The sequence below is a fragment of the Vulpes vulpes genome, chromosome 13 (genome assembly GCF_048418805.1).
Source record: "Vulpes vulpes isolate BD-2025 chromosome 13, VulVul3, whole genome shotgun sequence".
Classification (NCBI taxonomy): domain Eukaryota; kingdom Metazoa; phylum Chordata; class Mammalia; order Carnivora; family Canidae; genus Vulpes; species Vulpes vulpes.
Genome location: NC_132792.1, coordinates 147806456 through 147833982, shown reverse-complemented (window position 1 = coordinate 147833982; position 27527 = coordinate 147806456). Strand labels below are relative to the sequence as shown.

The 27527-nt window shown below is 45.1% G+C and overlaps 1 protein-coding gene across 1 annotated transcript in view; it reads right to left on the bottom strand.

Moving 5' to 3' along the window:
* PTPN14 (protein tyrosine phosphatase non-receptor type 14) overlaps positions 1 to 9373 on the bottom strand; it is a 179130-nt gene extending 169757 nt beyond the window's left edge. The window contains exon 1 of the mRNA XM_072733279.1: positions 9117 to 9373. The gene's annotated coding sequence lies outside the window, so the exon portion shown is untranslated. The remainder of the gene's footprint in view (positions 1 to 9116) is intronic.
* Between the last annotated feature and the right edge of the window lie 18154 nt (positions 9374 to 27527).

Genomic DNA, 27527 nt, shown 5'->3' with positions numbered 1-27527 from the left:
GAAAAGAAAAGAAAAGAAAAAAGAAAAGAAAAGAAAAGGAAAGGAAAGGAAAGGAAAGGAAAGGAAAGGAAAAGAAAGAAAAGAAAAGAAAAGAAAAGAAAAGAAAAGAAAAGAAAAGAAAAGAAAAGAAAAAAAGAAAGAAAGAAAGAAAGAAAGAAAGAAAGAAAACATGACTTCAATTAAAAACATACCTGTACTATTCAACAATTCCCCCAACCTGTTACTTTGTAGCAGGTGCCAAGAGGCCAAAGATAAATAAATCACAAAACACACCCTCAAAGTTCTCAACTTTGGGGAGGTAGAGAAACAAGTGCATAGATACAATATGAGGCTTATCAGTAAAGAATGGGTGAAATACGACCGGAAGGCAGATCAAGTGACAATGAACTCTCCTAATGATAACAAGGAAACGTCAGACAAAACATCTACAAAGACATCAAAATCATACTAGACATTAAAAAACAGAGGTGGAGATGATTATGTGACCAGGTGTGAAAAAGAATTTAAGGGAAAAGTAACAGCAGGAGTCAAAGCCACAAGATTTCAACTGCGAGAAATGTTTGCAGAAGGGTGATGGGGAGCCAAGAGACGTAGGAGCTCCGGATCAGGTTAGGTAGGAACAAGGGCAGGCGACTCCTGAATGCTCTGCTAGGGAATCTGCGTTTAAACGTGGGCGATTGCGGGTGTTTTTTAAATTAGGTATTTTATTTTTTGAAGATTTTATTTATTGGGGCACCTGGGTGGCTCAGGTCGTGATCCCAGGGTCCTGGGATCGAGTCCCACATCGGGCTCCCCACAGGGAGCCTGCTTCTCTCTCTGCTGAGCAGGCAGCCTGATGTGGGCCTCGATCCCAGGACTCTGGGAGCATGGACCTGAGCCAAAGGCAGATGCTTAACCAACTGAGCCACCCAGGAGCCCCTAAATTAGGTATTTTACAGGAGAATGTAGTAAATATACATGTTCCCACCACTCAGCCTGGGGGAAAAAGCAATACCACGTCACATCTCAGCCCTCACCATTACCTCCTCTCATCCATCCCCTGTATTTGGTGTTTATCCTTCTGGCATTTCCTTACGCTTTTACTACAGACACAGGCATTTCCAAATAATATAAGTAAGGCAGCAGGACAGATTGCAAGCAGGAGAGAGAAAATATCAGATGTGTTGAAAACAAGATTCTGGGGACTCCTGGGTGGCTCAGTGGTTGAGCATCTATCTGCCTTTGGCTCGGGTCATGATCCTGGGATCCTATCGAGTCCCTCATGGGGCTCCCTGTGGGAAGCCTGCTTCTCCCTCTGCCTAAGTTTCTGCCTCTCTGTGTGTTTCATAAATAAATAAAATCTTAAAAAAGAAAAGAAAACAAGACTCTGTAGTACAGAGGAGAGACTGGCCTCCACACTAGGGGCAGTGGGGCAGGTGAGAAAGAGCTGTCAAGGGAGCTGTCATCAGTGAAGGACCGTCATGATGGAGAGAGAAGGGGCAGCCTCAGCGGCGGAGGGCATTCCTGGGCCAAGGAGGAGGTGGAGCTGAAGGTCCCATCACAGGTGCACAGGCAGCAAAAGAGAAGGGACAGTTTGTAGTGAGCCCCGAGGCAGGATGTGGACAGAAGTGGGACAGGTGGCAGGCCCCGGCTAACACTGATGAGAGGATCCAGGCTGATGAGCCAGGACACAAAAGTACAACCTGGTAAACACCAGGAACAAATGGGCAGGACAACCTGACCAGGGCATGACCCGGGAAGGCTGCCCAGAGAGTTGGGACTTACGGAGGGGGGGTCTCGAGGGACAGTTGTCTGTTTTTAAGATTCTATCTATTTATTCATGAGAGACACAGAGAGAGAGGCAGAGACACAGGCAGAGGGAGAAGCAGGCTCCTTGCAGGGAGCCCGATGTGGGACCCGATCCCAGGACCCCGGGATCACACCGCAGGCCACCCAGGTACCCCTCAAGGGACAGTTTTGACAAGCAATGCTGAGCGGGAGGATTCCTGGGGAGAGGTGGAAAAAATTATTGGGCCCATTCGGGAAACAGCTGCACCTTGGCAGAACCGTGGGGAACATAAATCTGAAGAAAGCAGAGGGCCATTTGGGGGGTTATTTGCAGAGAGGCTGAACTATCAAGATGAAGTGTATACAGTGTGTATATGGAATTCATAATAAATTCGCTTTCGTGACCATGAAATCTGCCTTAATCCCTTTTACTTGGGAACTAAAATAATGGCAACAGCCAATCTTGTGATTTGGGGGATAATGCCAGTGATACTACTGCTGCTTATCATAGTCCTAGATGCAGAACAGGCAGTCTTGGTTAAGGGCAGACTGGGAAAGCGGCTGGGACAGTGTCACAGAGGGTCTCTCTCAGTTTAAAAACTAGTGACTCAGTTTGAATAATGAGAAATTCTGTCTCTTGCTCTTTAATATAAGGGTGCAAAATGTATGGACAGGAAGTCAAGCATATTCTAATCAATGTACCTAAACCTACAAAAACAATTTTGTTTGATGCCTTGTCCTCCAAATGTTCCTGCTTATTAATCCCTCTGAGATATGTACACTCCCTTGATCTGCAAGGTTCCCTAGGTTTGAAAAATGAGGGAAAAAAAATGAGCACATTTTTTAAAAGTTTCCAAGTAAAGCAAAATAACACTAAGAACCAGAGCATCAGTAACTTCAGAAAACTGCTTAGGGATATGACTCATCTCCTTAAGTGAACAAATGAAATGTGTATAAGAAACAGCACTGGTACCTGTGTAATTACAAAAGTCATAGAGTCCTTAATATGATGTAATTTTCCCAGAGCACTGAACCTATTAGAGAATAAATAATAAGAACTCCATTCTATTCTTTGAAAAATAGAAATAGTAATTGTACCTACTTCAAAGTGTCATTGAAAAATTTAATAAAATCATTCTGAGTGCTATGAACACTGGAATTATAGAGTCAGCAGCGGTACCTATAAGCCGTGGCTACTGCTATCCAATATCTGTATCAGGTAGAAATTCTAATTCCAAATTCTAATTCCAAGCAAATGTAATTACTGGTGGGGAGGCTTATAACTTAGTAGAGGAGACAAAGAGAGAAATATATGTGACAAAAGGAGACACAACTCACCAACACAAGTAAGTGCAAAGTGCTTTGGGACCATGACGAAAGGGAAGCCTAACTGGTGGTGAGAAGGAACGTCAGGGAAGGTGAAGCTTTAGTTGAATGCATAGGAGCTAGGCAGGTAGCAAAGGGGAGAGGTCCCTCTGGGTGGGAGTATAAGAAAGAGGGAAATTAACCGTCACCAGATGTTAGGGCACTAGCAGAGAGAGAAAGAACAGCAGATGACCCCAAGAGAGTCAGGGGTAAGAAGCTTTGTCATACACATAATAAGAATCAAAAGAATTTAAATAGTATTAAAAACTGTTTTAAAGTAAAAACTCTTTGAGAGAGGAAAGAGTGGATGAAGAATATATGACAGGCAGCCCCAGAAACTCTCGAACAATCCCAAGGGGCAGGGGGGATGCAGACAAGGGGCAAACTAAAGATATTTTAGGCCGTCTAAAGACTGATAGGGTTTGTTACTGGCAGGTAGAAGTTGGGGGCTGCTAAGAGTGACATGCTGACGGGAACTCCAAGTGCCTGGTTTCAACAGCTAACTCAACAGGTCACTGCCTAAGACAGGAAATACAGAGACAGCACATTTTGTGGCAAGAAATTAGTGAGTTCGGTTTGAGACAGGTGGAATTTGGATACCCAGGCGGACAGAAATACCAGATAAACCAAACTGTTTGGAACCAGGTGGAGAAGTCTGGATTGGTGATGCTAACCAAGCAGATCCACTGAAATGGAAACAAGTCATGCACTCATGGGCCTGATGAGGGCTAAGTGACTCCCGGCCTCTCCAGGGCTCTACAACTACCAGGAACAGGGTCATTCAAGCCAGTGTAGCAAAAACCTTCAGAGACTACCATAAGAGCCTGAGGACAGAGATGGACAGACTCCTTAGCTCTGTGACTCTCAAAATGCAGTTGGTCAAGGACCAGACTATTAGCATCATCTCGAAGGTCCTCAGAAACTCAAATTCTCGAATCCAACCCCAGACCTACTGACTCAGAGGCTGGAGTGAGCACGGAGAACAGCACTCTGTGTTTTAACAAGCCCTCCAGGTGATTCTGACGCCCACTAGAGTCTCAAAGCCCCTGCCTTAGCCACTGCCTCCATTACTTGAACGCAAAGAAGTATGAGAAAAAAAGAATTCCCAGGAGATGGATTTCCAAAGACCTGAGGAAATTAAGAAAGTAGAGGGTAGGTAAAGGAAAAAGCATTGGGACCTGTTACTAATTTTAACATGAGGGAGTTCTCCCTGTGAGCTAAAAATCTGTAAGGCAAATTAGATCGAGTCAGTGGCCCATGCAGTAGAGCTTCCTAATTTAGGAATACGGTTCAGTGCTAAGATTTCAAACATCACAAATGTGAAGAAGATATTCCGCACGTCAGAGGATGCCATACCGCCGGCCAATCTCTTTCTCATTTTCTCATCAGACACCTCCCAACATCAAGCATTTATGGGCATGGCCACCTAGGGTTACAGGATCTCAGGATACGCGATAGGCCTCTGGGTCAAGCTAATTGACCAGGCTCAGGATGCAACCCTCGAGCTGGGCCTAATACAGTCCCTAAGGAACGAAGCTAAATCTAGTATCAAACTTTACACACGAGATTGATCTAAGAATGTCCACAAGTTTTTTTCCGGTAGCAAGAACCATGAAAGAAGTCAAACAAAAGCTTGAAGGAAAGAAATACAAAACCAAGCCAAGAACTACAGAACCAACAAGAAAACGATAAAGAAAATTAAAACAATGTTAATTGCCATTTATAATCCAACTTAGACGTATAACCACCCCACAAGGAGTCATTATTATTACCTTTTATCCCCAGCTACTCTAAGTCCTCGTCTCCAAGCATTGCCTCATATCCTTTCATTCAGAATTATAAATAATTCAGAGACTATTTTCATAATCAGTGTGCAAAGAATATATGGCAAAGGCATAGCCGGTCTGGGGAACATGGACTTCCTCTCCTCCTCCCAGGGCAAAAACTGCAGCCAGATCTTCAACTTTCCTAGGCTTTCTCCCCCCAACCTCTCGAAGGGGTACTCACTCTCATGACCTCCTGGCCTGCATGCAATCCACACTGGAAATTCTTGGCTGTAACAACCCATTCTGCTTCAAGAATACGTATTACATACTACAAACCTGCTCTACTGACGTTTTCCCTTCTTCTAACAATCCCTCCTGTTGAGAGGCTGATATGAAGATCAATGAGTTAATGTTTGTCAAATACTTTAGGCTTCTCAGATGAAAGGTAACAGTAAAGTTCAAGAGACCTGAGCTGGCATTACACTAGAGGTGTTGCAGTACACACTATATTTGGGCTTCAAAGAAGGAAAGAAATCAAGGCTGCAAAGACACTCCTTTGTGAAGACTGGCCAGCTCCTGCATTCTTGCTAAAAGCAGGCAGATTCATTCTTCACATTCTCTAATTAACTGGATCCCAACATTAGAAATACAAGGATCCTTCCATTAGCACCGGACCCTTGTGACAGTAAGTGGTGTCCAGGGAAAAGGATCCTTTTCTCTCCCCTTCTCTTAAGTGGCCTTTCCTCCCCCAAGCTTCCCCACTGTCTGATCATGTAATTCTCAACCTCCTCCTATAGAGGGGCCACATGAAAACTGCCAGCCAACACATTTGCTTTGAGCCAAAAGACCAAAAAAAAAAAAAAAAAGGTCAAAGACAAAGCTTTATGTGTATGTTGGCATGCACGTGAATTCATACTGCTGGGGGAAAAAATGACCCACATAAAGAGCACATTCATGGCCACGTATAACTCCTCAAACATATAAATAGCCTTGATCCAACACCTACTCTGTACGAGGCACAATATGAGGAGGGTGACATACAGCATTACACTGAATTCTCCACAAATATCCTGGCAAGTTACATACTACCGACCCCACATTATAGATGAAAGAATTGAGATTCCAAAGGACTGAAGAGTGCATCCAACATTACACAGCTAAGAAGCGGTGGAGCTGAGGGGATCCCTAGGTGGCTCAGTGATTTGGCACCCGCCTTCCGCCCAGGGCGTGATCCTGGAGTCCCAGGATCGAGTCCCATGTTGGGCCCCCTGCATGGAGCCTGCTTCTCCCTCTGCCTGTGTCCTTGCTTTTCTGTGTCTCTTATGAATAAATGAATAAAATAAAAATTAAAAAGTGGTGCAGCTGGGATTCAAACATAACTACATTTCAAACTTCCAAAGCTGGATCCCCTGCTCCAGCACAGTAACTGGAAAGCTGCAGAACTTGCTACACACCCCTTGGACTGCTCAGGAACCACTCCATGGGGCTCTGACAGGGGAAGGTAAATTAAATCAGTGAGGGGAGATCCCAAAGTCTTATTTCTAACATTATTTTTAATCCCCTCTGTACCAAAACTTGGTTTCTCTCGTTCTTTTTTAATCAGCTCAAGCAAGTAATGATTTAATTGGCTAATGAACTATTTCATCTTATCTCTTTCCCTTGCCTTCTCTCTTTAACGAAGTGCACAGCATAGCTCTGAGGCTCAGAATGAGTTCAGATTCTACACGACCATTGGTGACGAAGTCTAGAAGTTCAAATGCAGCATAGCAGGTGAAAAAGAATAAGAATATGGAATCCAGGTGGGGTTCACTGTGCAATCAAAGGGTTTATGTTTGCTTCCCTGGAGCAAAAAAAAACATAAACCCTTAATAAGGAGGGAGGGCATTAGGAAACAAAAAAAACTCATAGTTTTTGACCCCTGGCCCAGTCATTCAGGACAAATAGCAATTCTCCTAAAAAATTCTGATTTTTTTCTGAAATTCTTTAGGTTCTTCCATATTAAAATAGTCTAACTGTTCTCTTTCCATTACAGCTGTCCGGCCCACACATGTGCACAAAGCTGAATAACTAAAGTGTGAATAATAACTGTGTCTAAGCCAATGATGGAAGCCGGGCGAGCACCGGGATTAGCGAGAAAGAGCTTCCCTTCAGCCATGTCTCTCACGCAGGCCCTATACCTCCAATAAAACTCCTGTCAAGGGGCTGTTCTTGAGATAAGAGAAAGTGTTTGTGGAGGGGCCTAGCCAAACACCCCCAAGTTGTTCTTTTTCTGCTCCTCCGATGTACTGGCTGGACCTCAGCCACGGTGAATACTACTAGGACTCCACTTCAGCCCAGTGAAGAGGCACCCCTGAAGGGCAACCCACGTTGTGCTTCCGTCCTATAAGGAACCTTCCTAGGCAAGATCTGCCCAATCCTGGACCATCAGGCTACAAAACCCGATGGAACAGAATTCGATCTTATAAAGTTTCAGAGGAAGGAAAAGTTACCTTACAAGTGTGCTAAAGCAACATTTGATGACATTTACATGTAGAGAAAACCATGACAAACACAGGGACACCCGTCCATGGGCTCATTCTGCGCATCTGTGGCCACCCATTCAGATCAGGCAAAAACAGCGTCATGCTGCGCAGCTCCCACTCATTTCCACCACACGAGCTTTTAACCCCAACCCCAAAAGATAAGCAACTTTAATGCAAGGTTCTGTGATGCTGCAGTATTATCACCCACTGCTGTCAAGTGGCTCTTTAAAAGGGAATCAAGTGCCATTCTAATGAAAACAGGCATGGGCCAATTAGTGCCAATTAAAATTTAGATGGTCACACAACTGCTGTTTGTAGGGAAACAGCATCAGACAAGGAGGTGTGTCCGAAGAGAGAGACTCAGGCGCCTCTGGAAACTACTTGGTTCCCGTAAGGGGATAAAACGCTTCTAGTTTCATTTCTGATATCTATCGTATCCCAAATAGCTGGGTCACATAGCGAGCTTTTTGAACTCATTTTTCTTGGGTGACTCTTCATTTTGCACAAGCTGTTTCTTCCACCTGGAATGCACTCTCTCCGGATCACTCCTGCAAGGTAAACACTCCCTTAACCCTATAAACCCAGGGCACACCGTACCCCTCGTCTCCAAAACCGAGCCTCCCCTGGCCTCTTCCAGCACCTCTCGCTCGCTCACTACTGCAATTCTTCATCAGCCTGTGGGTTTCCTCCGGGAGGCTGCAGTTACAGCTTGTCTAAGTGTCTCAGCATCCTGTTTTCCCAGCAGAGTAGAGGCGCAACACCAGGTTTGCTGGGTGAATGGGTGAACTAATCCAGTTTAAGAAATTAACAGGTCGGTGGACCCCCTGCGACCCTGTGTTCCGCCTGCAGTCGAGAGATTCCGCACATCTTCACAAAGAGCCTGCAACACCCAGTCCCAGCACGGGCTGAAGCGCAAACCCCACAATCTCCTTGATTTGTAGGTGGGGTTGGGGTTGGGGTTGGGGTTGGGGTTGGGGTGGGGTGGGGGGGTGGCAGGAACCAAAGGAAGCGGAAGGGGATGCTAAGGAGATGGCACCAGTACCTGAGACTACTCCCTCCCCAAGGTGTAAAATCCACTGAAGTACTCAAACACTCAGGTTTAGGGATCACGCCAGGGAGAAAAGAGAGGCGGGCGCACCAACAGCCCCTCGGAACTGGGGAATACTCAGAACTTTGAAAAGTTTGAGGCGCGGATCCGCTGCGAAGTGATGCGGCCACAGGCTTTCCCCGCAGCCAGCCCGACCACCCAAGGAGCCCAGGAGTCCGGGGGCGCGGCTGGGGCCTAGTGGGAGCGCATGAGACCCCCCCAGGAGGCGGTGGGAATGGGGCCTCGGGGAGCCGCGTCCCGGTCCCGCGGGAGCCGCAGCGACCTCGTCCTCCTCCCTGCCTCCTGCCCTCGCCGCCCGGCTCCGTCCCGCTGCCCTTTCCAGGCCCGCGCTCGCTTCCCAAAGAGCAGGAGGGGGCCGGGAGGAGGGGGCCGGGCAACGCCGCCCGCAGCGCCCCCCGCCGCCCCCACCCCCGACCCGGCGAGCGCCGCGCGTCGGGCCGCCCCCGCCGCGACCCCGGGCCCCGCGGCCCGGCCGCCCCGCGCCCCCGCTGCCCCGCCAGCCTCCCGGGCCGCCGGTCGCAGGCTGGCCCCGGTCCTCGGCCAGGCGCCCGGGCTCGAGGAGGCTCCCCCGCCGCAGACGGCGCCTACCTGCTCACATGGCCCCGTCGCGACCCGGGGTCCCGCGCGGAAAGCCTGTCCCCGCGGCGGCGGCGCCCCGACTCCCTAAGGAACTGATTCCTGCGGCCGCGGAGGAGGGGCGGGGGGAAGGAGCCGGGCCGGGGCCGGGGCCGGGGCCGGAGCAGGCGAAAGGGGAGGGAGGTTTCCGCCGCGATCCCGGCGCACCGACCCGGAGAGGAGAGCCCTAGCCCGGGTTGTCCCGGCGGAGGGGGCGGGGGCCGGGAGGAGGGGGGAGGTGGGCGGGGGGGGCCGGGAGGAGGGGTGAGGTGGGGGGGGTGGGAGGAGGGGTGAGGTGGGCGGGGGGGCCGGGAGGAGGGGTGAGGTGGGCCGGGAGGAGGGGTGAGGTGGGCCGGGGGGGGGGTGAGGTGGGCCGGGGGGGTTGGGAGGAGGGGTGAGGTGGGCGGGAGGAGGGGTGAGGTGGGCCGGGGGGGTTGGGAGGAGGGGTGAAGTGGGCGGGGGGGCCGGGAGGAGGGGTGAGGTGGGCGGGAGGAGGGGTGAGGTGGGCCGGGGGGGGGTGAGGTGGGCCGGGGGGGTTGGGAGGAGGGGTGAGGTGGGCGGGAGGAGGGGTGAGGTGGGCGGGGGGGAGCCGGGAGGAGGGGTGAGGTGGGCCGGGGGGGTTGGGAGGAGGGGTGAGGTGGGCGGGGGGGGGGCCGGGAGGAGGGGTGAGGTGGGCGGGGAGGGCCGCTCGCCGCCGCCCGGGACTCGGCGGCTCCCCGGGGACCCCGCCGGGCCGAGCGAGGGCGAGCGCGACAACCTGGCCCGGCCCGCGCCCCGCGGCGCGCGCTGGTCCGGGGGAGAGAAAGTTGGGCAGAACTTTCCGGGGCCGCGGGAGCCCGGGCGGCAGGAAATGCGAGCGGCCGGGAGGGGAGGGAGGAAGGGGCCGTGCGGTGGGAGGGGACGGAGCAGGCGCCGGCGGCCGCGGCTCCCCCCACCCGGGGCCGGGCCGGGCCGGGCCGGGCGGCGCAGGCGGGGCGGGGGCGGGGGCGGGGGCGCGGGGGGGCGCGCGGGCAGGAATGCGCCCGGGAGGCGCGCGCGGCGGGGCGCGGGGCGGGGGGCGCGGGGCAGCGCCGAAACTCGGAGCCCGGCTCCCGGCTGCAGGCGCGGCGGCCGCGGGGACGTCACGGCGCTGGAATCCGAGGAATGCCGGGCGGCAGGAGCTCCCCGAGCAGGCCCGGGAGCAGCCGCGCGCCGGCGGTGCGGTGGCTTTGGGGAAACTGTTGAAAGGTGACGGCTGGGGAGGGAGGACGGGACACGCCCGGGAGCCCGGGACGCGGGAGCGGAGGAGGAGAAGCGCCCGCGGCCGGCACTGCCTAGCGCCGCTCCCGGCGGGGGCGGGGGCGGGGGCGGGGACCGGGACCCGGACCGGGACGGGGGCGGGAAGGGAAGGGAAGGAAAAAAAAAAAAAAAATCCCCCTTAGACCATCCAGAACCGCAGGGGCGGGGCAGAGGCCGCGGCTTGCGCGCTCCGACCGTGAGCAAGGACAGTGCGTCCCATTGGGGGGAACCCTCCGAGCTGGACGTCCCCGGGCCGCCGCTGCAGGGGGCTGGGGGGGGGCAGACCGGGACACGGAGCAGGGATTCCCAGGCTCTCCGTCCAGGACACCAGGAGTCTCTGCGTCCTGGATCCGGTGCCTCGAGCCCCCCTCCCCCCGCCCCCGCAGCGCCCGCGATCGCAGGAGCAGTTTCTTAGAGCTGGGACCTGGAAGAGGTCGTCTCCCCTGCCTGGGTGGGCGCCGGGGGGGGGGGGGGGGGGGGCTTCCTTAGCACTTTCAGAGCTGGGTTTTGGGGCGACACAGCTGCTTGCCAGAGAAAGCACGCGGCCCCGGAGAGGGAACCTGGGTTTAGGACCCGCCGTGCCTGTGACCCAAGGGGTGACCGAGGGGGTATCCCAGCTCCTGGAAGCCTTGCCTTCTGCAGCTGTAAAATCATTTCCCGAGTAGTTTCCATTTCTCCGTGGTCCTTTGCGTTGCCAAAATCAGGTCTTGGGGATCTGTCATCTTAACGAAGACTCGCAACCCAGTTCTTTCAACCTTTCTTAGCCTGAAAAAGATCCTTGAAGTCGTTGTCACAGAAGATATCCCAAGTTGTCAGTGCCCCACAACTCATTTAAAAAAAGAAAAGAAAAAAAAAAAAAAAACCCGGATTTCTTGGGGAAGAGAACTGGAAACACCAAAAAGCAAAACCTGTTGTGCCCTTCGTGGACCAATTTGTGTGACTCTTGACTTCTCGGAGCATTTGCAAACCTCCAGAACAATAAAGAAGTCGAGAAGGCCCCCACAGGGATGGAAGGAAAAGACTGCAGAGAATTGAAAATTCGATTCTCAAACTTTCAGGGACATAGCTGGATAGCTTCACTATGAACTTGCTGGATTTCCAAAGAAAGTTTCCGAATGCTTTACTGGCTCCAGGAAGCACAAAAAGCACTTTTTTTTTTTATGTGCACCTGCATTATTCCCCCATTTCCTAGGTGAGAAAAGTGAGGAGTGAAAAATTCACCTGTCTCACCAAGGGTCCCCACAACTCGTAAAACGTGATGATGGACCCTAGTCTGGCCCCAGAACTCAGGCTCTTACATTCATCAAAATTTGACCAAAGTAGGATTAAAATTATAAAGAAGGAAATACCTGCCGGCTTTCAAAGGAATACAGATGAGGGGGCCGCATGGGGTCTTGGAGGAAAAGATGCAGGCATTTGTGTATTGTCGCTCTGTGATGCCAAACTGTGAGCACAGCATGCCGTGACAGTTGTGGTATAGAAGAGCAAAGGTTGCACGTAGACATACAATTCTGGTTCTGCCTCTGACCAGCCATGTGACCCTGAACAAGCCACTTCACCCCTAGGCCTAAGTTTATTTTTTAAGTGGAGTGTGACATGGAGGTCAGAGTTTGGTTGAGTTACTTCATCTCTGAGGTCTTTCCCGGGTCTGAACTTGAATGAATGTGTATACTCCTCCAGGCAGATGGCCTGCCTGTGAAGGAAGCTAAGTGATAAGGCCAGGATGTCTTGGGGTGAGGACTGTTTTCACGCTGCCTTTGGAATCAAAATGAATGTTGGGAATGTTGCTGAGCAGTCCATGGCCCAAACAAAACACACACCCCAAGACTTAGCACTAAGTCTGTGGCCTCGTTTTAATTTAAATAATTCTACTTCTAACTTTTAAAAAACCACACACGTTATCAGTTTAAAAGCCCATAAAGTACATCTGACCAGATACATTTCTCTTTCTTAGAAGATACCACAAAAAAGTCATGCTACAAGTATTTTTTAAATAAGACGTTGGATGTGAAGTGAAAAAAGCCTTTCATTCTCTAAATAAATACGTAAAAGCTAGTAGTCACAAGCTACTTTCAAAAAAAAAAAAAAAAAGCCCTAAGTCTACATCACACTCAAGTCTCCTTAATATGCATCAGAGTGAACAACAGGAGGTTGATGACCCAGGTCCCAAACACATATGTCACTACAGATTCACTTTAAAACTTTGCAGTTTTAGGAACTTGTCAGTATTAGATATCTCCCAAAATATTTCAACCTGTTCTAAGCCTGATTCAAACTATAAATACAGACAGGATCTCATGGGCCTTCATGAATTCCTCCCACCTTCAATATATTCCTCACATTAATTTATTAATATTATACCTTCAGAAGTCACTTGAAAGGAAAACAAAAACAAGATCCCCAATCAAAGCAAACTGGAAAGAGACTTTTAGGAAAACTGATGATCTCAAGGGACCTTCTCCAAATGTTAAAGTCATATATATTATGTATTTGTTTTTATCCTGAGTCTAATTCCAATTCCCAAAGGAATATTTGGAAGCTTACAGTAATCATGGGAAAGAATAATGTGCAGCTTTTTAAAAATACACATGGTCTCTGTATCCCCTGCTCTCTATCTTATTTATCTTATTCCCTCAGTCTAGGGTGGAGGCTTGGGTTGGTGTATCTATGCATCTATCTGTCATGTTTTTAGACAGTATTTTATCGACACATAATTCACATTAATCAAAAGCACAGTCTTAAATGTACACAGAACTTGATTTTTTTTCATATACACGCATCCATATGACCACCACCCAGTTTAAAATACAGAAAATGTCCATCAGCATAAAAATTTCCTTCCTGTGACTTTTAAGTCCATATCAGCTCTCCACCATGGTGTAGTTTTGCTAATTCTCAAACTTCATATAAATGGAATTACAGAGTGTGTGTGTGTGTGTGTGCGTACATATCAGATTTTGCTCTCCATTCTTCTGTTGATGTACTGGGCAGGTATATTTTGAAAACATTTCCCAAATAATTTTGTTATACTGACTCCCTCCAATTCAGAACCACTGACTTAACAGCAAAAATGTAATAAAATAAGCCTAGATCATTAGTAACCACAAAAATATAGTAAGCAGAGAAGGAAAGGAAGAGAACACTTTGGAAGATCCGCGTTTAAGAGTGTTTTTATGGTAGTACGCATTCAGAGCTCCTTATGATGAAAAACAAATAAGTAAATTGACCACTATAGGAACTTCTTGTTATCTAGTGATTTTTTTCAAGCTACATGATTCTGCAGAGCTATTGTGTATGGCCACATACAAGTACACAATGCCACTCCATGTGCTAAAATCATCTGGAGTGTGAATGGCATCCTCTGGAGTTGTACAATGTGGTGACCGTGGTATTAGGAGTTCTCCCTTTAGAAATAGTTTCATGGTACCTGCTTTGGAAGAATCATTTCTGACTTCCCTCCTCTTGCATCTTTGAGGCTTTTCATTTGGCAGGGAGAAGGGACCCCATCGCAGCCTCTCCCCACGTTGACTAAGCCAGTAAGTCACATTCTGCTCAAATATTGGTAAAATAATGAGAGACTTTTGTGGAGGCATAGATTAGATGAACGTTTGGAGCAGCTCAGTGGTATAGCACCGCCTTCGGCCCAGGGCAGGATCCTGGAGACCTGGGATCGAGTCCTACATCGGGCTCCTTGCATGGAGCCTGCTTCTCCCTCTGCCTGTGTCTCTGCCTCTTTCTCTTTCTCTCTCTCTCTCTCTCTCTCTGTCTCTCGAATAAATAAGTAAAATCTAAAAAAAAAAAAATAGATGAACGTGCAGGACGTTTGCTTGGATTTGCTCTCCAGGCTCTTTTGGAGGCTCTCCATAGTGTGTATGTCACATACCATCTCTGGTTCATCTGTTCTAATATCTCACGCTCTCATTCTAGTTGTGCCCTCCTCTCTGGTCACTGAGCCTTGTGGTCATTTCCTCTCCATTTTATTTCTCTTTCCTCTACCCACTTCTCAGCAGAAGGCTCTCTGCCTCCCAAAGGGACTGACTACTCCCTGACCTGAGCCAACGGAGAAAGGGCCCCGATTTCCATGCCTGTCAACCTAAGCCACAAGTGAATTATTTCCTTGTTACTTCCTTCTGGAAAGAATGTCAAACATTTTTATGTTGTATTTTATTCAGGCTGGGAGGAGAAAGATGACTATATCCTCCTGAGATGCTTTACCAGCTCCTCTGGCAACTACAGTTGACCACATGGGCCATGATATCAGTTAGCTCTCTGGACATTCACTCTAGGCAGATCAATAGTTTTTCCAATGAAAACGCACAAGATTCAGTCAGTTAGTTACTCTTTAAAAAGTCTATACAGCAGCCGTATATATTATCAAGTACATTCTAGAAAGAGTAATTCACATGCATAATTTGTACTTTCAGAAAGATTTAAAAGAAAACCTAGGCACTATTCAGGATCTTACCAATTTCAGTGTATTCACTTCTCTACTAAATTTCACCTTGGGTTGCAAACACTCTTTGAATCATATTTTAATGGCACAGCTTCCTGTTCATATCCACATGGCTCAGCTTGCTGACTTTCCCCACTTCCCCCAACCCTAATACTGCCTTCTAGCTTTTCCAGGCCTGATGGGAACCACACAGCTTATCTCCCTACACACTGGGAATATGTACACACGCATCAAATCTCTGCATTCTCTGCTCGGCGCACTGCTAATGAGCTGACCCAATCCTTATTGCCTAAAATCATGTTATCTGGAAAAGGAGGATCTTACTGCTCTTGTAATCTAGGAGAGCTTCTTCATTTTGATTTAAACAATTTTAAACTTTATGAAAGAATAGAGTCATTTAAAAATGTTTTTACATTTTCCATAGTCATTTACATGTGGTAAAACTCTCATGTTACTCTCATGTTGAATCTAACAGACCTGGTAGGCAAGGTCAACTACCTCAGTATAAGTTCCTTCAGTGTAAGAACAAAAACCCACTTCAGATTGTCCAAGCCAAAAAGGAATATATTGGCAGGATACTGAAACATGTCTTGGAATCCTGAGAAAGAAGGGTGGGACCAAAGAACCATGAGGGTACTCTGCTACTCTCCCCTGTCTGATACTATCCTCCACCTTTGCAGGTATCCAGGCTTAAAAACTATGTAGCCCTGGGCGAATAACTCTCACCTGAATTTCCTCAAAAAAGGAGAATGATGTAAAAAAGAAAGGGGGAAATAATGAACATGTCTACTTTGTAGAGTTGTAGTAATGATTAAATTAGAACAGTACCTGATACACACAGAGCTCTTAGTATATTACCTATCAATATTATCATCATCAACCCCATTCCAGCTCTGCAGACTGGTTTTCTCCCCTTCAGCAGGGATTAAATCTCAAATCGAAATGCTTAAGAGAAAGAACGTGGCTTGAGTTGTCAACCAAGAGTCTTGGAGAAGGAACAGACTGCTGTGGCTGGACTCAGCCCTTTGCGTGGGAAGGACAGTTCCCAGAAAGGAGAAAGTGGCCGGAAGGCCCTGGGGTGGGGGACACAACAGTGAAACCACGCCAGAAAGGGAAAGGAGAAATTTTTTACCAAACTGAAGTCTTAGGAATCCCTCTGTTCACTCTGTAACTATCTCCACCATCTATGCAAAGGACCAAACCTGACTTCTCATGTGGAGAGATGAAAGTGACCCACTAGGGAGGGAAATGACCTCGGGTGGAAGGTAAGGGAACCAATATCCACTTGTGCTCTAGGAAGGAGATTAGGTCCTGTGTATGTATAATTTGAGGCAATCCTGGGGACAGCATTTGAGTGTTATAAACTGACTGTTCCTCCAAAATTCATATGTTGAAGTCCTAACCCCCAATACGACCATATTTGTAAATAAGACCTTTATGGAAGTATTTAAGGTTAAATGAGATCATGAGGGTGAGGCCCTAATCCAATAGGACCAGTATCCTTCTAACAGGAGGAAGACACACCAGAGCTCCTCTCTCTATGTGTGCACAGAGGAAGGGCCATGTGAGGACATAGCAAGAAAGAGAGAAAGGAGAGAGGTCTCACCAGAAATTAACCCTAAAGGCGCCTTCACCTTGGGTGTCCAGCCTCCAGAATTGTGAGAAAATCAGCATTTATTGTTTAAGCTCCACAGTCTGTAGTATGTTGTTACGGTGGCCTGGGCAGGCTAATGCACTTAGGTTAGTGTTGTTGCTTCACTGCAAAATAAATTGAGACCTCACAACATTATGTACTTTATACTCAGACATGTAACGAAGATAGTAGGTGCCTAAGTGAATCGTAGAGCCAGGATTCACAGCTTTCTCATTTCTCATTCTAAAGTTCACGTTCATTTTCATCCATCATGTTGCTGCAAAGTTTATCAAGTACCACCATACGTCAGGACTAGAGTTAGAAGGTGGCCAAAATTGGATAGGATAGTAAAAACAGGGGAAATCGGGTGTGTTCTAAGTTCCCATGACGGTGGTTTACCAGGAGACAGCTCTACCTGGCTGATTATAAATTGTGCTAATGAGAAGACACATATACAAAGGCCATGTCTCCCAATTTTCTCAAGTCGTTCTTTTCCCACGTTTACCTGAGCATGCACAGCATAAGGGGAAGGGAAGCTGCTGTTAGATCAGACAACAGATCCTCTCAAAACACCTTAATATCTTGCTACTGTTTCTTTCATTGGCTCCTAGTTGCATGGGGTCCAGGAAGTGGCAAGTTGGATCCATGGTCCTTCTAGCACACAAGAGGCTGCTTTTGACTGACATGAGGTCACACTTTCTGGGAGTGTGGAGTCACCTCTGTTCATGACAGCAATCTCCAAAGGTCATAAATACCCTAAATTCTAAGTTATGCATCTCCCATCCATGAACTAAGCTGAATGGTTTTCCATCCTGTGTATATCCCTACCTGGCCCAGCTCTTAGGAAGGTACCCAGCTATAGAATTTGCCATGGCTGGCCAAGGAGCCATCAACACCCTTCCTGAGCTGCATGAGGGCAGGTACATGATAGCTATAATTATCCTCATTTAATCTTCTCCGAAATAGCTGCCTGTTGCCATTTAGTGGCATGATAGTGGGAATAGGTGCCAGGTTGCTAAGAATAACTGGGATGCAAAAATCCTGAGAGCAATCTTAAAATTATTGTTGACAGCAGATAAAGAAAGTGTTGGTTAGGCACACTATTATAGGAAGTCAAGTCAGCCAGGACATTTCTGAGTAAAAAAGTCGATAGACTCCCCTCTTCATTATGCACATTTTCTAGTCCTTTCCCACCAACCTCAGAAGAAAAATATTTGGAGTTAGGAGGTCTATCTTGACCTTCTCATAATTATGGTGTTTGGCATACAGGGGCCAGCCCAGATATGGCTCTTTTTCTGACATTGTCTATGTTTGCCAGTATTTCTAGCTGCCCAAAACCTCCGAAACTGTATCCAATGGGAGAAAGCTGGGCTACCCTCTTATGGGCCACTGAGTCTTCTCCTTCTGGGAGTCCTAAATGACAATTTTAAATAAACCCCCATAGGTGGCAGTTCATTAGTTTATTCCTCGCCCTCTCATCTCCTTAGTTTTGGGCATATTGTTTAAATGTAATTTAAACACCCAGATGAAGTTGTGAGCAAGTAATAAAGCAAACTGCTCTAGCAGATTGAGAGAGGTGAAAAATGGACAGCCTTCTGGACCGAGTACAAATCCAGAAATGACTGGAAAGTAAAACAAGAACAGGGTGCATTTGTTTCGGACATCGGCAGCTGTAGCCAGAGCACCCCTCCGAGAGGTATGGGACATGAAAGGAATCTTCGGCTGTGATTAGCGAAAAGGAACAACCTTCGTTGGGGGAGGGAAGGATCAGGTCATGTTTAGGATGCCTTTCTAAAGAACATGGGCACCCCAGCCTGCAGGGGTGAGATAGGGTTACCTGTGTGTATGGACAGGGCTGTGTAAGAGAATCCAACAGCACTAAATCAAAACCTCTCCTAAGACCTGGCTGCTTTCTGGCCGCCTCCCCTAGACCAAGGGGTGACTCAGAGTGTGCCTGGCTCTGGGACTTCAAACATTTCTGAGTAATTCCCATGGATCTGGACAAGGGCAGTTAGAGGACTGGTTTGGAATGACCACTGTGGATCAAAAGATACTTCCTGTGGCCAGCAGGCAGAAGGCAATTGCCTAGGAAGCTCAATTTTGAGGTGTCTTCTGCTCAACTAGAAGGCAGAGGTGTCTTCTAACATACTCATTCGTAGGGGCTGGAAAGAATTTACTAACATAAGAGAGGCACGAGCTGGGCTTCCCTCCACGGTTGGCACCCCTGATTTAGCAGAGTACACAAAGAGCAAGTTTTCAAATGGTGAAAGAGAAGCTGAATTTTTAGCAACGGATGAAGATCCAAACGATCTAGCCATTGGCTACCTCTCTGATCTAACTTCCCACTACTCTTCCCTGGCTCACTCTGCTCCCACACAAGACACTGGCATTCTGCTGTTCCTTGAACATGAACCTGGCGAGGACTCTCCTACCTCAGGATCTTTGCACTTGTTGTCCATCCCCCTCCACCTCCCCCCAAGAATCTACTCCAGACGTTTCCTGGCTTGTTCACTCACTTCATTCCTCACATAGACCTTTCCCAGTCATCCTGTCAAAATAGTACCTCTTCACCACCCCATTCTCTATTCCTTGACCCTGTTCTAATTTCATCAGTGGCACTCACACTGCCTCGCATCATATGATCTATTAATATTTATTTATTGCCTTCCCCCCCCCCTCCCACCACCCACCTTCTACCCCAGGAAATCCATCACTTTCAAGATTTTTGTGTGTTTTGTATTCCACTGCCGGGTGCAGAGAAAATCCTCAACAATTATTGAATTTTTAAGTAAATAAACAATTATTTTTACATAAGTATGTGCAGTTATTTTCCTATGCTTAGCATCTTACCGATGTCATATGATTTATTCTTTATTACAACAACGCAGGAGGTAGGGGTTACCATCTGCCATTTATAGATGAAGAAAATCAGGAGTAGGGAGAGGAAGTGACTTGTCTGTTTTTGTTGTTATTTTTAGATTGTGGTTTCTGAGTTTTGGGGGTTTCAGTGTTTATTTTTAAAGACCTCAGTCGCATTGAGTTGAGACATCTAGACTTATCCCCCGCGCCTGTCGCACTGCCTCCCTCGATTCACGCGCGGGTTCTCTTCTACTTATTTTGTAGTTGTCCCCTCTCTATGCCCTATTCCTAACCTCATTCTCCTCCTCCTCCACACTGGCATCTGATGTAGTAGATCCAAGGCGGGGTATGTAGTCCAGCTAGCTTGCCTGGGCTGACCTCCTGGCTTTGCCATTCACTAGCCGTGTGACATTAGGAAATTCTTGGTCATTATTGCTTGAACTGTTGGCCTCCTCCCATTTCCTTTCGTTCTTTTGGTGTCCCTAACAAATGGACTTGGGCACTTGTCTGATTACCCAAATTTCTTTTCTCTTTCTTTTCCATTCTCGAACCTATCTTTTCCCTGATGCGTCCTGGGAAAACTCTGTGACCAACTTCCCCAGCTCACGTATTTACCAGATACTTTCATTATTTGAACAATCCATTGAGTCCTTTATTCCAGAACTATAGGATTCTTTAAATGTTTTTTTAAGTTTCACTTTATTTTTTCAGCTTTCTCAAGGTATAATTGACAAGTAAAATTGTAAGATATTTCAAGGGTACAGTGTGATGATCTGATACAAATGTGCATCCAGCTAACACATCTGTCGTCTCACACATTTACTTTTTGTGCACATAAGAACATTTTAAGTTCTACTCTCAGCAGATTCCAATTATACAAAACAGCGTTATCAACTACTGTCACTGTTTTATACATTAGAGCCTCAAGCTGTTCATCTTATAACTGAAAGTTTGCACCCTTTTACCAAACTCTCCCTGTTTCTCAGCTCCCGGCCCCTGGCAACCAATATTTTACTCTCTGTTTCTAAGAGTTTATTTTATTTTTTTTAGATTCCACAAGTAAATGATATTGTGCAGTACTGTCATTCCCTGGAAGCATTCTTTCTTAATGATTCTAATTCTTTTATTCAACTGCTTATTTTCACTTTCTGTTCCCAGGAAATTCTCTCATCTTTTCAAGTATATTTATCACACTGGCTTTAACTTCCTTTTCTGTTCTCCATGAGTTCTGCTTTCTCTGGTATTGGTTGTTCAGCTTGACATTCTCCAAACTTAGAGTTCTCAGAATCTGCCCTCTGAGCTCATCCTTGACCCTTCAGGGCATTTAGCTGCCCTGATCGGTAAAATGCACCCATGGACAGGGGCAGACGTCTAGCAAGATCGTGCTTCTTCAGGTGAATTGGAGTATATAATTGTTGTCACAGGCCTTTGTGGGAGACACATGGTATTGTCCTCACCTGTTCTCCAGGGGACATCTGAATAATCTTTTTTTTTTTTCAAAGATTTTATTTATTTATTCAGGAGAGACAGAGAGAGAGAGGCAGAGACACAGGCAGAGGGAGAAGCAGGCTCCATGCAGAGAGATCGACATGAGACTCCATCCTGGGACTCCAGGATCATGCCCTGGGCCGAAGGCAGGCGCTAGACGGCTGAGCCACCCAGGGATCCCTGAATAATCTTTTTTTGAAGGCAGTCTGTCCGTTACAAGCAGATGCCCACAGGAGTGCAAGAGCAAGGCCGTGTGTGTGTGTGGGGGGGTGGTTCCCAGGGACTGGTCCGACCGGCTATACTTATGGTCTTCTGCTCATAACCATACCAGGTCAGAGCACTGCCTTGCAGTTACCCACTGCTTCTGGCCTAAACTCTGATATCGTTGTCCCTGCAGTAAGTACCAAAACGAAGGGGGAAATCTGCCTAGGGCAATAGGGGGATGAGGGCAGAACTAAAACATTTTTCCCCAAACCTGGTACCTATTTGTGACTCTAGGCCCTCCTCCTTTCCCTGCCTGTGGACAGAATCTATGTCTACCCATCCCAAAAATTTCTGGGACTAGTCTCTGAGAACAGCTCTCAGGTCCATCGTTTTCTGTGGCGTGTCTTCAGGAGAGAATACCGGTGCTGCTGTGCTTCTGGCCTGTGCTGCTTTGCTGTCTTACTACACATTAGAACCCTGTAAATTTTCCAAGATCACCAAGGTGGTAAGTGATGATATTCAAACCCTAGTCTTTTTTTATTCCAAATCTTGTGTTTTAATCCCAATCCTCAGGGGTTGCTGAAAGATGATTGGATCAAAGTATTCATCCAACTAAAAACATCATTTCATTCCAGATATTTCCCACTAAATGGAAGCTGGATCCTTAGAGAAGTGGTGGACTCCAGGTCTGAGGAAAGAATATGCAAGAAACATATATACAAGAAAGCTATCAAAAGAACATGAGGGCCTAGGTGGCTCAGCTGTTACATGCTAGGCAGGGATCTGCTGAGGTTCCCTTCTCTTTCCCTCAGTCCCTCCCCCTGATCTTTTTCAAATAAATAATAAATCTTAAAAAAACAAAACAAAACAAAAAAAGAACACCTAGGTCATAACCAAAGGACTCAGGAACTACCTTGAAGAGATTCTCATTGGCTAGAGATGGGCAAATTTTAAGGTCAATAAGGATAATAATGGTAATTATGTGTAACATTTCAAATGTGTTTATTTCCAAAAGTTTGTCAAATGATCCAAGAAAAAAAATGAATTAGTTACCACTAGAACCAACTCATTGTTTTGAAAAATAATAAATGAGGGGATAGAACCAAACCATCTTGTTTTTCCTAGGAAATGATACCACTGGTAATTAAGTACCAGATGAGAAGGTTTTTTTTTTTTTTCCATTATAGAAATATCCTAGATAATAAATAGAAGGGATAATAAAATGAGAGTATCATTATTTTGCTGCCTTGGATAAAGTAAAAATCTAGGCACATGCGTCATTGGCTGCTAACATCACAAAAAGGGATATTAAACTATCACTATTTTGGCTTTGAGAAAAATAACCTGAATGTGACCAAACCCCTAGAATAGATCCAGCTATCAACTGCCAATTAAAAAAAAAAATACAAGAGCCCAGGAATATGTTTGAACAGATCTCAGAAATGCAATCAGCGAAATGTCAGATGTAGAAAACCCCAGAAGCTAGTGGTGGCAGAGGAAGAGAGAGAATCTTGAGCAGGCTCCATGCTCAGTATAGAGCCTGATGCAGGGCTTGATCTCACGATCCTGTGATAGAGACCTGAGCCCAAATCAGGAGTTGGTAGCTTAACGGACTGAGCCACTCAGGCACCCCTAGAAAACATTTTTTAAAAACAAATACAGGGATCCCTGGGTGGCGCAGCGATTTGGCGCCTGCCTTTGGCCCAGGGCGCGATCCTGGAGACCCGGGATCGAATCCCACATCAGGCTCCCGGTGCATGGAGCCTGCTTCTCCCTCTGCCTATGTCTCTGCCTCTCTCTCTCTCTCTCTCTCTCTGTGACCATCATAAATAATAAATAAAAAATTTAAAAAATAAAAAAATAAAAACAAATACAGTTCAGCGATAAGGGAAAGAAATAGGAGTAAACTAAAGATTAAAAGAGACTTAAAAGATGTATCAACTATCACAACCTGTGACCCTATTTGTATCCTAACTTAAATAAACTCTTAAAAAAGCTGTTCATGCCTTTTATGAGGACATTTGAACACTGAATAGATATTAAGGAATGATTGTAAAATGTTTGAGATATGATAACTGCTATTATCTTTATCCCCTTCTTTTAGAAATATATATTGAAATATCTTTTTTTAAATTTTTTTTTTAATTTTATTTATTTATGATAGGCACACAGTGAGAGAGAGAGAAGCAGAGACACAGGCAGAGGGAGAAGCAGGCTCCATGCACCGGGAGCCCGACATGGGATTCGATCCCGGGTCTCCAGGATCGCGCCCTGGGCCAAAGGCAGGCGCTAAACCGCTGCGCCACCCAGGGATCCCTATATTGAAATATCTATAGTTGAAATGTTGTATCTGGATTTTGTTTCCAGGTATAACCTTTGTTCCCGGAGGTAGGAGGAATATCTATAAAATAAGATTGTCAATGAGTTGATGATTATGGAAGCTGAGTAATGGCTATATGGGAATTTGTCACAGAATTCTGGTTAATTTTATATAAATATGAAATAATGAAGTTAAAAACCTAATAATAATTAAAAGTTATAAGTATATATTATAAAAAATATGTTCTCATTTCAAACAATTTTGAAATAATTAAAAGGTGGATTATCTGTTTTCACATCACATTTTCATCTTAATATTCCCTGGAGATAATCACTTTAATTCTATACTGATACAAAGGTTTTATGTTCTGAATGTACTTTTTTCTTTTTCTTTTTCCCCCTTAAGTGCAAGAAAAAGCCAAGGTTAAGCATTAGCTACTACAAAATGCTGACTGTGAGTCATCCTACATTTTGGGTGAGACATACACAAGGTTTTCTTTTTTAAGTTTAGAAGAACATTTCCGAAACTGTGAACGACATAGGAGAGAAAATGAAATTTTCATTTGCACAAAATTTGAAATTTGGACTTATCAGACTAAGTTCAAAGGTTCCTTACTTTGGAGAAAAGACAATATAAAAACTTCAAACTTAGGGAACAAATTTTAGATTGGGTGGAAGGAATTTTCACCAAAAACTAGTAACTATAAGTATAACCAAAGGCACCTTTAAAATGTGAACACGGGATACCTGGGTGCCTCAATGGTTGAGCATCTGCCTTAGGCTCAGGACGTGATCCCAGGATCCGGGATCGAGTTCCGCACTGGGGCTCCCTGCGAGGAACCTGCTTCTCCCTCTGCCTGTGTCTCTGCCTCTTTCTCTTCCTCTCTCTCTCTCTGTATCTCTCATGAATAAATAAATAAATCTTAAAAAAAATAATAAAATAAAATGTGAACACGACTGTTGATTTTAATGTGTACATTTTATTAAATTTATACATAACTTTTCACACTTGATCTTAGCCAAAAGACCAAGAAGTGATTTATACATAACTTTTTAAATGCACACACCCCGTGGTCCATGATTTGGAGAAAGTCAGGAGACCTGACTCTTTAGGGAACCTCTGTATAGGGCACCAAAACAACTGGTCAAGCCTATCGATTCAGTTTTTAAAATTATTTGTTTCAGCTACAATTATCCCATTAAAATAGCTGATAAGTTCATCAGAGTAAACTTGTCCAGGAAAAAGGAAAAAAGAAAGCTCAGCAAGCGTACAAATATAAATAGAGACCAAGTATCATAACTACATGAACCTTATTTAAAAACAGAGAGAAACATTTAGTGTGTACATCTTATTATCTCTTTTCTGACAAGAAGCAGGAAGATGGACTTGTGAGGTCCTTCTGCACGCCAGGAACCACCTACTCCCACCCATCTGCCAAGCCAGCTCCATATGTTCTATAAAGTCAATGGAATCTTTTCTGTGACATTTTTCCCAATTAAAGAGAGCATCTTTTCTACCCAGTTTTTCTACAAACTCCTTATAAACATTTATATGTCTGTATTTATGTTAGATTTAATCTATTTCTTATCGACTATATACAGGTTAACTATGTTAATTTTTTGTGTACATAGTTCATCTCAACATTATTTCAGAAATATTTAATAATCCCCTACTAAGTGCTGATAATACCCAGTTGAATAAGACATGTACTATATTTAGACAGAAACAGGTCTTCGTTATCATCAATCAACACTTCCTATACCTAATAACAGCATTTTGAATGAATACATACTTTTTGATAAAGATGGATGGTGCAGGTTTTTTAAATGATAGAATATGGGGAGAATGTTCAATAGCTTGTTTTTTTGGAAGAGCATTATTACCACATTTTTCCGTAGTTTTTAATTTAAAAGAGAATAGTTCAAATTAAATGAGACTTGGCATAAAACCTCAAAAAACATTATGGCATAATCAAATAATGAAAACAGGGTTGGGATTTAAGAAAATCCTTAGTAGGAGCATGGAAACACCATTTCTGGCTAAAATAGCACTTCGCTGTAGAAACTGTAAATGAAGGCCATAGAAGGATTCTAACTACAGAATTCCTAGTATTTGAAAAATCATGCAAAGGAAAAAAATTATAATAAAAAATAAAAAGTTTAATCTATATAATAGCTATTCCATAAAGTTATTTACATCTTTATGCATATTCTATATATATGACTGAATACTCACTTTTATTGACTTGCAACCAGCAAAACCATTGCTACTGATTTGTAGGAAGCAAGTGCTCTAGAAAAATAATTTGAGGGGCACCTGAGTGGCTCAGTGGTTGAGCGTCTGCTTTTAGCTCAAGTGGTGATCCTGGAGTCCCGGAATTGAGTCCCACATGGGGCTCCTCATAGGGAGCCTGCTTCTGCCTCTTCCTCTCTTTCTGTGTCTCTCATGAATAAATAAATAAAATCTTAAAAGAAAAAAGTAATTTGAGAAAAAGCCCTATATTTATGTTTAACTAGTTATTTCTTAACCAAAATCTGTTACCAAGAAAGTAAATATTAAGATATGGCTACATAAAACTATCAATTTCCTCAAAAATGCAGAGAAATCAGTAAGTTATAAAATATTGGCAGGGTGGGGATTTATGATTCATGTACAAGAGACCCTCCACTCCAGCTGTTGATAGCTGTGCCTGGGCTGTTGGAACACATGGCTCTGGTCTCACTGTGTGACACATGGTGAGCTCACCAATGTCTCAGCAAGAGCTTGTAAGGGGAGAAAGTGACATTTTTTGTACTAAAAGTGGGATTTCATCAGAGTAGTTCAGCAGGGCCTCACTTTGGAGAAAACCTAATATAAAAATTCCAAACTTATGAAATAAATATATTGGGGGATTATTTCTTATTCAAGGTAAATCACCAAGGCTATAGACCATTGCCTTGTTTATATTATGTGCATCAGTATTGATTGTAAGTATGAATTCAATATTTACACAAATTTACACACACATATAATTTAGGATTGGAGCTTGATCCACTCAGACATGAGTGACATTATTACAAGTTGAAAACTGGCCATTTGATTCTACAATTCACTTATAGGTCTTTGTTTCCCTGATTACACAATAAGGGGAATTGGCCTAAAGTTTCTTTTAACTCTAAAATCGTATGATACCTTGATTTTTCTGAGACAAGTCTTCTGCTACATCAATGGCTTTAGAAGTTCATAGTTCCCTCATATCTTCCTTTCCACAAACCTCCTATTTTGAAGAATAGTGATTTGGGCCAATGCTCTAGGAACCATACAAGTAGTAGACTTCCTGTGGTTCTGGAACTAGGGTTAGAAATCCACACATCTGGATTTCTATGGACATGTCAGTCATAAATTATCTTTCAATCCCCAAACACCAGTACAGAAGTCTATGTAAGTATTAACATTTTCTACGGGTAAAATGCAACTTTTATTGCATTAAAACGGTTTACAAATACAAAATATAATGGTTTGTCTCTTCTAAAATCTCCCCAAAAAGTGAGTACATAAAAGTTTCTCAATTTCTTGTGTTTTTTCCCATATAGTTTTGTAGATTTGCGGTGTCCGCCACCACTTGTCTATGGAAGGAGGAGACAGTATAAATGGGCAGTACATTAACGTATCTGGAAGAACAGAAGATCACTGACTTTTAGGTCACTGGTTTATTTATGCCTACAAACGTAAGGCTGCAATTTTCCATTCCTACATAAACAATCATTACGCATTAATTCAACAACTGTATCTTGAAGTTTACTATGTTCCAGGTCTTCTGCTGGACGCTAGATTCAAGATATTACAGCCACACAGGCTCTGTGCCCCATGAAAGTTACCACTAATGCAGACCTAAATATTAGATAAATTATACCAAATATATTTGTCATTACAAACTGTGCTAAATGTAATGAAGGAGAAGAAAACAGTATCAAGAGACAGAATAAGTTTCTCAGCCTAGAATTTGGAATACTTGAATCTTCAAAACAAGCCATCTTTTATATAAGGTGTCTCCTGTAGATCAGATACCATATCGAAGGCCAGGCTGGGGAATGCAGAACATCCTGTCTCTCTGTTCCCTATCTCTCTTTTCCCTCCTCATCCCCAGGTGCTCACGTACTAACTTCTTTC